General features: G+C 37.1%; 1 pseudogene; it reads right to left on the reverse strand.

Moving 5' to 3' along the window:
- Positions 1–943, reverse strand: part of LOC128588766 (uncharacterized) — a 108,788-nt pseudogene extending 107,845 nt beyond the window's left edge.
- Between the last annotated feature and the right edge of the window lie 7,977 nt (positions 944–8,920).

Here is an 8,920-nt window from a genome sequence, read left to right on the forward strand (position 1 = left end):
TTTACTGGATGTGTGAACATCTGTGTCCATTACAGAGATTTCATGAGCACAAGATGAATGAGAAAAACACCAAAACACACAACTGACTAATTTGTTTAAGAGGTTGAATGTTCCTTATTAACATCAGTTATAAGTCATTCAGATAAATCTGAACACGTTTTCATTACCTGGCTTTCTTTTTCTAAGTTATGTTTAAAATAATTTCTATTATATCTTTTACAGAGATCATGCCGCCATTTAACTCCACTATTTCCGTCGTGTTTTTATTTATTTATTTATTACTTTTCTTTTTTAGAGATAGAGCTTCACTTTTTCACCCATGGTAGAGTGCCATGGCATCACAGGTCACAGAAACCTCCAACTCCCAGGCTTAAGCGATACGCTTGCCTCAACCTCCTGAGTACCTGGGATTATAGGCACTCACCACAACACCTAGCTATCTGTTGTGTTTTCATAATAATCTCCCTCATTTGGACTGTCTTACTCAATGTTTATATTTATCTTGCCCTTCCTCAATCAATTCTTTCCCTTCATCACTCTCTTCCTCTCCATGTTTGTTGAGCTGGGGTTTTTTGGTTGCTTTATAGTACTTTCCTTCCATAATGATAAGCTTAAGCTTTGCTCCACTAGTTTTCCTAATGCTCAATGCTAAGCACATCTCTGGCTTGACACTATATGATTTCTCTTATGATTATGAGGACTTTTTTTGTTAGATCTTTCTTATTATTATGAGAATCAGTGGGATGGTATGTGAAAAAAATCACATTGTATCCCATAAATGCATTAATGTACACAGGTATGATTTAATAATAAATAAATATCCTTTAAAAAAGGTTTTATGAAGACAACTTACCTCTGTATCACAATGGTTGACAAAGGCCATTCGAGGACCTGGTATGAATGGCTGGACTAAAGTGAAGGTGGAAAAATGGTTTTCAGCCATTTCTTCCTTTTGACAAACAGAACGCCTTTCCTTAACCAAAGTTGCTCTTGCGACAGTAAAAACAAGGTAAAGAATACATAAAAATATTGGTAGTTCATAATCAATAAATAACAGAAGAAGAGACAGTCTTCAAAAAGCTTATAATTTTCCTTGCATGTCTGAGAAGCAGTCTATAGACTTTTAAAATCTTGGTTGGAAACCCAAAAGGAAACGGAAAAGGAAGAAAAAGGAAACCAGAACAAAGGAGAGGTTGCAATCTTAATTTCAGATACAAGCAGTTTTAAAGCAACTAAAATTAAGAAAGACAAAGATGGAAGAGAGGAAAGGAGGGAGGGGGTGATGGGTCATGGTGTTTGGCACACCTCTTGGAGAAAAAACACATTTATAAGAGGGACTTTGCCTGACAAATGCAATTAGTGTAACTTGGTTATTTGTACCTTCAATGAATCCCCAACAATAAAAATAAATAAATAAATAAAATAAAAATAAAAAAAGAAAGACAAAGATGGACACTTTATACTGGTCAAAGGTACAATACAACATGAAAACATATCAATTTTAAATATTTATGCACCCAACTTTAATATGCCCATATTTATGAAACAGACCATGAAGGGTCTGAGCAATATGACATCCCAAAGACACCATAATAGCTGGGGACATTAACATCCCTCTCACAGAACTGGACAGGTCCTATAAATGGAAACTAACCAAGATACAAGGGACTTAAATATGACCCTGGAACAAAAGGGATTAATATACATATACAGAACACAACATCCCAAAGCAAAAGAATATACATTTTTCTCAGCCCATCATACATACTCCAAAATTGACCACATCCTAGAATACAAATCAAACCTCAGCAAAATTAAAACAATAGAAAGTATACCTTATACCTTCTCAGACCACAAGGCAATAAAGGTGGAACTCAACTCCAACTAAAATGCACATCTCTACACAAAGACATGGAAATTAAGTAACTTTTAGCTAAATGAGAGTTATGTTCAAGAAAAGATAAAAGAGGAAATCATTAAATTCCTCAAACATAACATCAATGAAGGAATAAGTTCTAAAAACCTGTGGGATACAGTGAAAGCCCTCCTATGAGGGAAATGTATTACATTAGATACCCACATTTGAAAAACAGAAAGGGAGTGCATTGACAAACTCAAGAACCATCTTATGGAATTGGAAAATACAACAATCTAATCCCCAAACCAGCAGAAGGAAAGAATTAACCAGAATTAAATCAGAGATTAATGAAATTAAAAACAAGAGAATCATTCAAAAAATTAATGAAACAAAAAAATATTTTTTATTTTATTTATTTATTTATTTATTGCAGTTTTTGTCCAAGGCTGGGTTTGAGCCCTCCACCTCTGGCATATTGGGCTGACACCCTACTCCTTTGAGCCACAGGTGCCCCCCCAAATGATTTAATTTTTTGAAAAAATAAATAAAATAGATAACCTGTGGCCAGATTAACTAGAAACAGAAAGCAAAATCTCTAATCACATCAATCAGAAACAATAAACAGGAAATAACAACAGATGCCACAGAGACACAAGAGATTATCTCTGAGTACTACAAGAAACTCTATGCCTAGAAATTGTATAATGTGGAGAAAATGGATCAATAACAAGAATAATGTCCTCTCCCTAGACTTAAACAAGAACAAATAGATCTTCTGAAAAGACCAATCTCAACCACTGAGATTGAAGAAAAAATAAAAAATTTCCCAACAAAAAATGCCATGGTCCAGATGACTTCACACCAGAATTCTATCAAACCTTCAAGGAAAAGCTTATACTCATATTGCAGAAATTATTCCAAAAAAAAAAAAAAAAGAGAGGAAAAAGGAAGGAATCTTCCCCAACACGTTCTACAAAGCAAACGTTACCCTGATGCCAAAACCAGTAAAACATCCAACTAAATTGAGAATTTCAGACCAATTTCACTAATGAATATAGATGCAAAAATTCTCAATAAAATCCTACCCAATAAATTACAGCTACACATTAAAAAATAAAATCACAATCACGCAGGATTCATCCCAGAGATGCAAGCCCAGTAAAGAAAAAATGTACTTCACCATATCAACAGAAGCAGAAACAATGACCATAGGATCCTCTGAATAGAGGCAGAAAAAGCATTCAATAAAATTCAACATCTTTTTTTCTAATAAGAGCACTTAAAAATATAGGCAGAGGTGGCATATTTCTTAAACTTATTGAGGCCATCTATGACAAACCCACTGCTAGTATTATACTAAATTGAGTAAAACTTAAAACTTTTCCACTTAGAACTGGAACGAACACAAGATTGTCCTCTACCACCACCACTATACAACACAGTGCTGGAAGTTCTAACCAATTCAATCAGGCAATAGAAGGCTATAAAGGGCATCTTAATGGGAGCAGAAGAGGTCAAACTTTCCCTCTATGCCAATGATGATCTTATACTTAGAGAACACCAACAACTCAACCACAAGAATCCTGGAAGTGATCAAAAAATACACTAAGGTCTCAGGATATAAAGTTAATCTCCACAAGTCAGTAGCCTTTGTATATGCCAATAACAGCCAAAATGAGAAGCTAATCAAGGACACAAATGTCTTCACAGTAGCCTCAGAAAAAAATGAAATACCTAGGAATATACCTAATAAAAGAGGTGAAGGACCTCTATAAAGAAACTTACAAAATCCTAAGAAAAGAAATAGCAGAGGATATTAACAAATGGAAGGATATAACATGCTCTTGGCTGGAGAGAAACAACATTATTAAAATTTCTATACTCCCAAAGCATTCTACAGATTTTATGCAATCCCCATTAAAATACCATCATCATACTTTCAAAATGTAGGAAAAAAAAATAATTCTGCATTTTGTATGGAACAAAAAAAAAAATGTTATAGCCAAAGCAATTCTTAGTAATAAAAACAAAGCCAGGGCATATCCCTACCAGACTTTCAGCTGTAAAGATCAAAACAGCACGGTATTGGCACAAAAATAGTCACTGACATTTAGAACTGAATAGAAAACCATGAAAGGAAACTAATATCTTACAGCTACCTGATCTTTGATAAAACAAACAAGAACATACACTAGGGAAAAGAATCCCTATTCAATAAATGGTGCTGGGAGAACTGGATAACGATATGTAAAAGACTGAAACTGGGCCCCCATCTCTCATCACTTACAGAAATTGATTCAGGATAGATAAAAGATCTAAATCTAAGGCACGAAACAATAAAAATCCTCAAACAAAGTGTGGGGAAAACACTTGAAGATATCAACCTGGGGAAAGATTTTATGAAAAAGACTTCTGTGGCAATCACCACAACACCAATAATAAACAAATGGGACTTAACTCAACTGAAAAGCTGCTATACAGCTAAGGGAACAATAACCAAAGCAAACAGACAGCCTTCAGAATGGGAAAAGACATTTGCATATTATGAATTGGACAAAACCATGATTACTAGGATGTATAGACAACTCAAATTAATCAACTAGAAAAGATCCAAGAATCCTATATATCACAGGGCAAGAGACATGAATAGAACCTTTCTAAAGACAGATGAATAGCTAACAAACATGAAATAATACTCATCATCCCTGATCATCAGAGAAATGCAAATCAAACCCACCATAAGATATCACCTAGCCCCAAAATGGCCCACATCACAAAGTCTCAATGTGGCAGATGCCAGTGTGGATGTGGAGAGAAGGGAACACTTTTACGCTGCTGCTGGGGATGCTAATTAATACAATCTTTTGAAAGGAAGTATGGATAATCCTCAAAGAAGTCAAATTAAATCTGCCATTTAATCGTGCAATCCCATTACTGAGCATCTACCCAGAAGAAAAAGAAATCCTTTTATCATAAAGACATTTGCGCTAGACAGTTTATCGCAGCTCAATTTAAAATCACAAAATGTGGAAACAACCTAAATGGCCACCAACCCAGGAATGGATCAACAAACTGTGGTACATATATACCATGGAATACTATTCAGCCACTAAAAACGATGGAGACTTTGTATCTTTCATATTAACCCACATGAAGATGGAAAACATTGTTCTTAGTAAATTATCTCAAGAACAGGGAAGCAAAAATCCAATGTGTATATTTATATTCTAATATGAAGGCAATACATGATCTAATTCAAGGGGTATGGTAGCAGAACGAGGTAGCGGGGAGAGGCAGAGGTAGAAGGGGAGTGGGGGACACAGTGTGTGGCACACCTCTTGGGGGCAGAACACAAGTATAAGAGGGATTTTATCTAATAAATGCAATCAGTGTAACCTAATTCTTTGTTTACCCTTAATGAATTCCAAACAATAAAAAGTGCACATTTTGATTTCATTGATTTTGATTTTTTTACTTTTTATTCTGATTGATTTTGGCTCTAATTTTTATTTCCTTTCTTTTGGTCACTTTAAGTTTCATTAGCTCTTATTCTAGTTTCTTTTTTTATTAATATTAAATCATAGCTGTCTAGCTGATAGATCATGAAAAAAATGCACATTTTGTGTATGATTTACAATTTGCTAAAAACGAAGACTGATACATTGTTACAAAGTATTCCTTTGGGATCATACTTGAATACCAGAGTAGAATTAATAGTCATACTATTGGTGGGCTATTACTGCAGAAAGAAACTCTTACTTCCCTTCCTTTGTTTATAAAATGTAAACAAGAACAAGATCTATCAAAATTATTTGATACCTGTATGGAGCTACTATTTGCAATAATCATAATCCTCAAAAACCCTACCATACTGACAGAAAATGTTATCATTTGCAGAATCAGTATCACGTGAGTATAGTCTCAAACTTAAAAAGATTGATTTCTGAAATGGATGAGGAGCACTTAGAATACAGTATAAAGCATTCCCCCTTATCTATTACTTGTGTGAGAAAAAACACACTCAACCTGTTTTTTCTTTGTCCTCACACCACCACGACACTAATCAACACAGAGGATTTATGTGACCTATGTGTGGGAATATTTTTTCACTCCAAAAATCCCACAATCGATTCTTCAGTAGACACCAGCTGGGTGTCCTCCCTTTTGATCCCAGCACCATCTCCTTGGTGACAGTATCAGACCCCACAGGGCTCGTCTGCCCCTCCCCACACCAGAACTTCTGACCAACAGCCTTCAAGCTGGGGTTCCCACAACCCCATCCTAGGGTTCGATAAATTCAGTAGAATGTTTCACAGAACTCAAGGAGACACTTCTGCCAGCTGGTTAATTATGGAGGAGATTATGAAGGATACAGATGGTGAGGGACATAGGGCAAGGTATGGGGAAGAGATGCAGAGCTTCCAGGCCCTCCAAAGGGCACCACCCCCTAGGAACTTCCATATATTCAGCTATCTAGAAGCTCTCTGAACCCTGTCCTTTGGGGTTTTATGAAAGATTCATTACTTGGCATGCCTGACTAAAGGACTGGCCATTGGTGTCAAACAAACTTCCAGTCTCTCTCTCCTCCCTGGAGGTTGGGAAGTGGGTCTAGAAGTCCCAACCTTCTAATCCTACCATAGTCTTTCAGGTGACCAGGCCTTACTCTGAAGCTGCCTAGGAACTGCTGGACATCAGGCCAAAGATATCTCTTTTGGAGATCCTAAAGATTTTAGAAGTTGTATGCCAGGAAATGGGGTGCAAGATCAAGTATCACATTTTTGGCTTTGTGTCCTGTGGTTTCAATACATATAGTCAAAATGGTGTCTAAGTCTTAAATTGAAAACTCCAGAAATAAACAATTTATAAGTTTTAAATTATGTACTCTTCTGAGTAGTGTGATAAAAAATCTCAAACCATTCTGCTCCATTTTGCCCAGGATGTCAATCATCCTTCTTCTGGTATAACCACACTGTCTGTGCTGTACCCCAAATTCTCCCTTAGCCATTGATATGCTCTGTCCTCACATTCAGCCCTCAGCTGGGTGATCCAGGATCACTGGAAGGAGATGATCTCCTCCTTCTAATATGCAGTTGGAACATAAACAGCAGCCCAAACTGCATCACAGTGCCTGCCTCACCCACCTCCCTCATCCAGTCGCGTTCACTGTATCTGCCCCTGTCATCGCAAGGAGAAGTAGGGTGAGGAGAGTATGATAAACTGTTTTGAGAGATGACATTCACGTCACTTACAGTATAGCACGTTGTTAAAATTATTCATTTTTTATTAGTTATTTTAGTTGATCTATTACTGTGCCTAATTTATAAACTATCATAGATATGTGTTTATAGGAGAAAACATTTGCAGGGCAGACTAGAGACAGACTACAAATGTGCCACTCACGGGGAAAGTGGAGTTGCAGGTTGCTGCCTTCATACGGATCACTTGTCTCTGAAGCCACATTGTGAAATCACAGAGAAGGAACAGGGTACACTCAGTGTGGGGGGAAAAGGTGATAGGTGACACATTAAGAAGATTAGAGAATGTGAGGGGAAGAGTAGATTAGATTATGAAAGAATCATGTCAGCACAGCATGGCCTGAACTGCACGATGGCACCCAACACCCTCACAGACCTCTTATCTGCACAGATGGGGTACCGCCTGGAGTCTGTGCAGAACCCATGCAACAGACAACAGGCACTGTGGGGAAGCACCCTTAACTCTGAGGTGCACCCACACTGGTCTACACCAGGTCTACACTGAGCAGGGGAGGGAGCAGACTGACTTGTGGCTTCCCTTTGTCCTCTATAGATTCTAGTTATAAAGCTTTGGTCTGATTCAAAAAATGCAAATATCCTTTCCCATTCTGTAGGTTGTCTATTTGCTTTGGTTGTCGTCTCCTTAGCTTTTCAGATGAATTAACTCCCATTTGTTTATCTTTGTTGTTGCAATCGCTACAGAAGTCTTCTTCATACAGTCTTTCCCCAGGCCAGTAACTTCAAGTGTTTTTCCTATAATTTCTTTGTGGATTTTTATCGTTTTTTTTTGCCTTAAGACTAGGTCTATTATCCATCTTAAATCAATTTTTGTGAGTCGAGAAGGGTGTGGTTCCAGTTTCGGTCTTTTACATGTCCTTATCCAGTTCTCCCAACACCATTTATTGAATAGGGATTCTTTCCCTCAGTGTATGTTCTTGTTTGGTTTATCAAAGACTAGGTGGCTTTAAGATGTTAGTTTCATTTCCTGGTATTCAACTCGGTTCCAAATGTCTGTGTCTCTATTTTTGTGCCAGTACCATGCTGTTTTGAACACTATGGCCTTGTAGTACAGCCTAAAGTCTGGTATGCTGATGCCCCAAGCTTTGCTTTTACTACTAAGAGGTGCCTTAGATATATGGGGATTTTTCTAGTTCCATACAAAACAAAGAATTATTTTTCTAAGTCTTGAAAGTATGATGTTGGTATTTTAATAGGGATGGCATTGAATCTGTAGATTCCTTTGGGAAGTATAGACATTTCAACAATGTTGATTTTTCCCAGCCATGAGCATGGTATGTTCTTTCATTTGTTAATATCCTCTGCTATTTCGTTCCTTAGGGTTTCGAAATTTCCTTTATAGAGGTCCTTCACCTCTTTTGTTAGGTATATTCCTAGGTATTTCATTTTCTTTGCAGCTATGGTGAAGGGGGTTCTGTCCTTAATTGGCCTGGCACCTTGGCTGTTACTGGCATACATAAAGGCTACTGACTTGTGGACATTGGTTTTATATCCTGAGACATTACTGTATTTTTGGATCACTTTCAGGAGTCTTGTGGTTGACCTTTGAGGTGCTCTAAGTAAAAGATCATATCGTCAGCAAAGAGAGAGACTTGGACCTCCTTTGCTCCCATTGGGATGTTCTTTATTTCCTTCTCTTGCCTGATTGGCTAGAAACAGCACTATGTTGAACAGTAAAGGCAATACCTGGTAACCTCCTCTTTATTGACCTAAAAACTTCTTATTCCGTCCTTATGCCCAGTTTTAAGGTCAGGCTATTAAATTGTGATCATTCTGTCTTTTTGATTTA

Source organism: Nycticebus coucang, chromosome 6 (assembly GCF_027406575.1).
Source record: "Nycticebus coucang isolate mNycCou1 chromosome 6, mNycCou1.pri, whole genome shotgun sequence".
Taxonomy (NCBI): domain Eukaryota; kingdom Metazoa; phylum Chordata; class Mammalia; order Primates; family Lorisidae; genus Nycticebus; species Nycticebus coucang.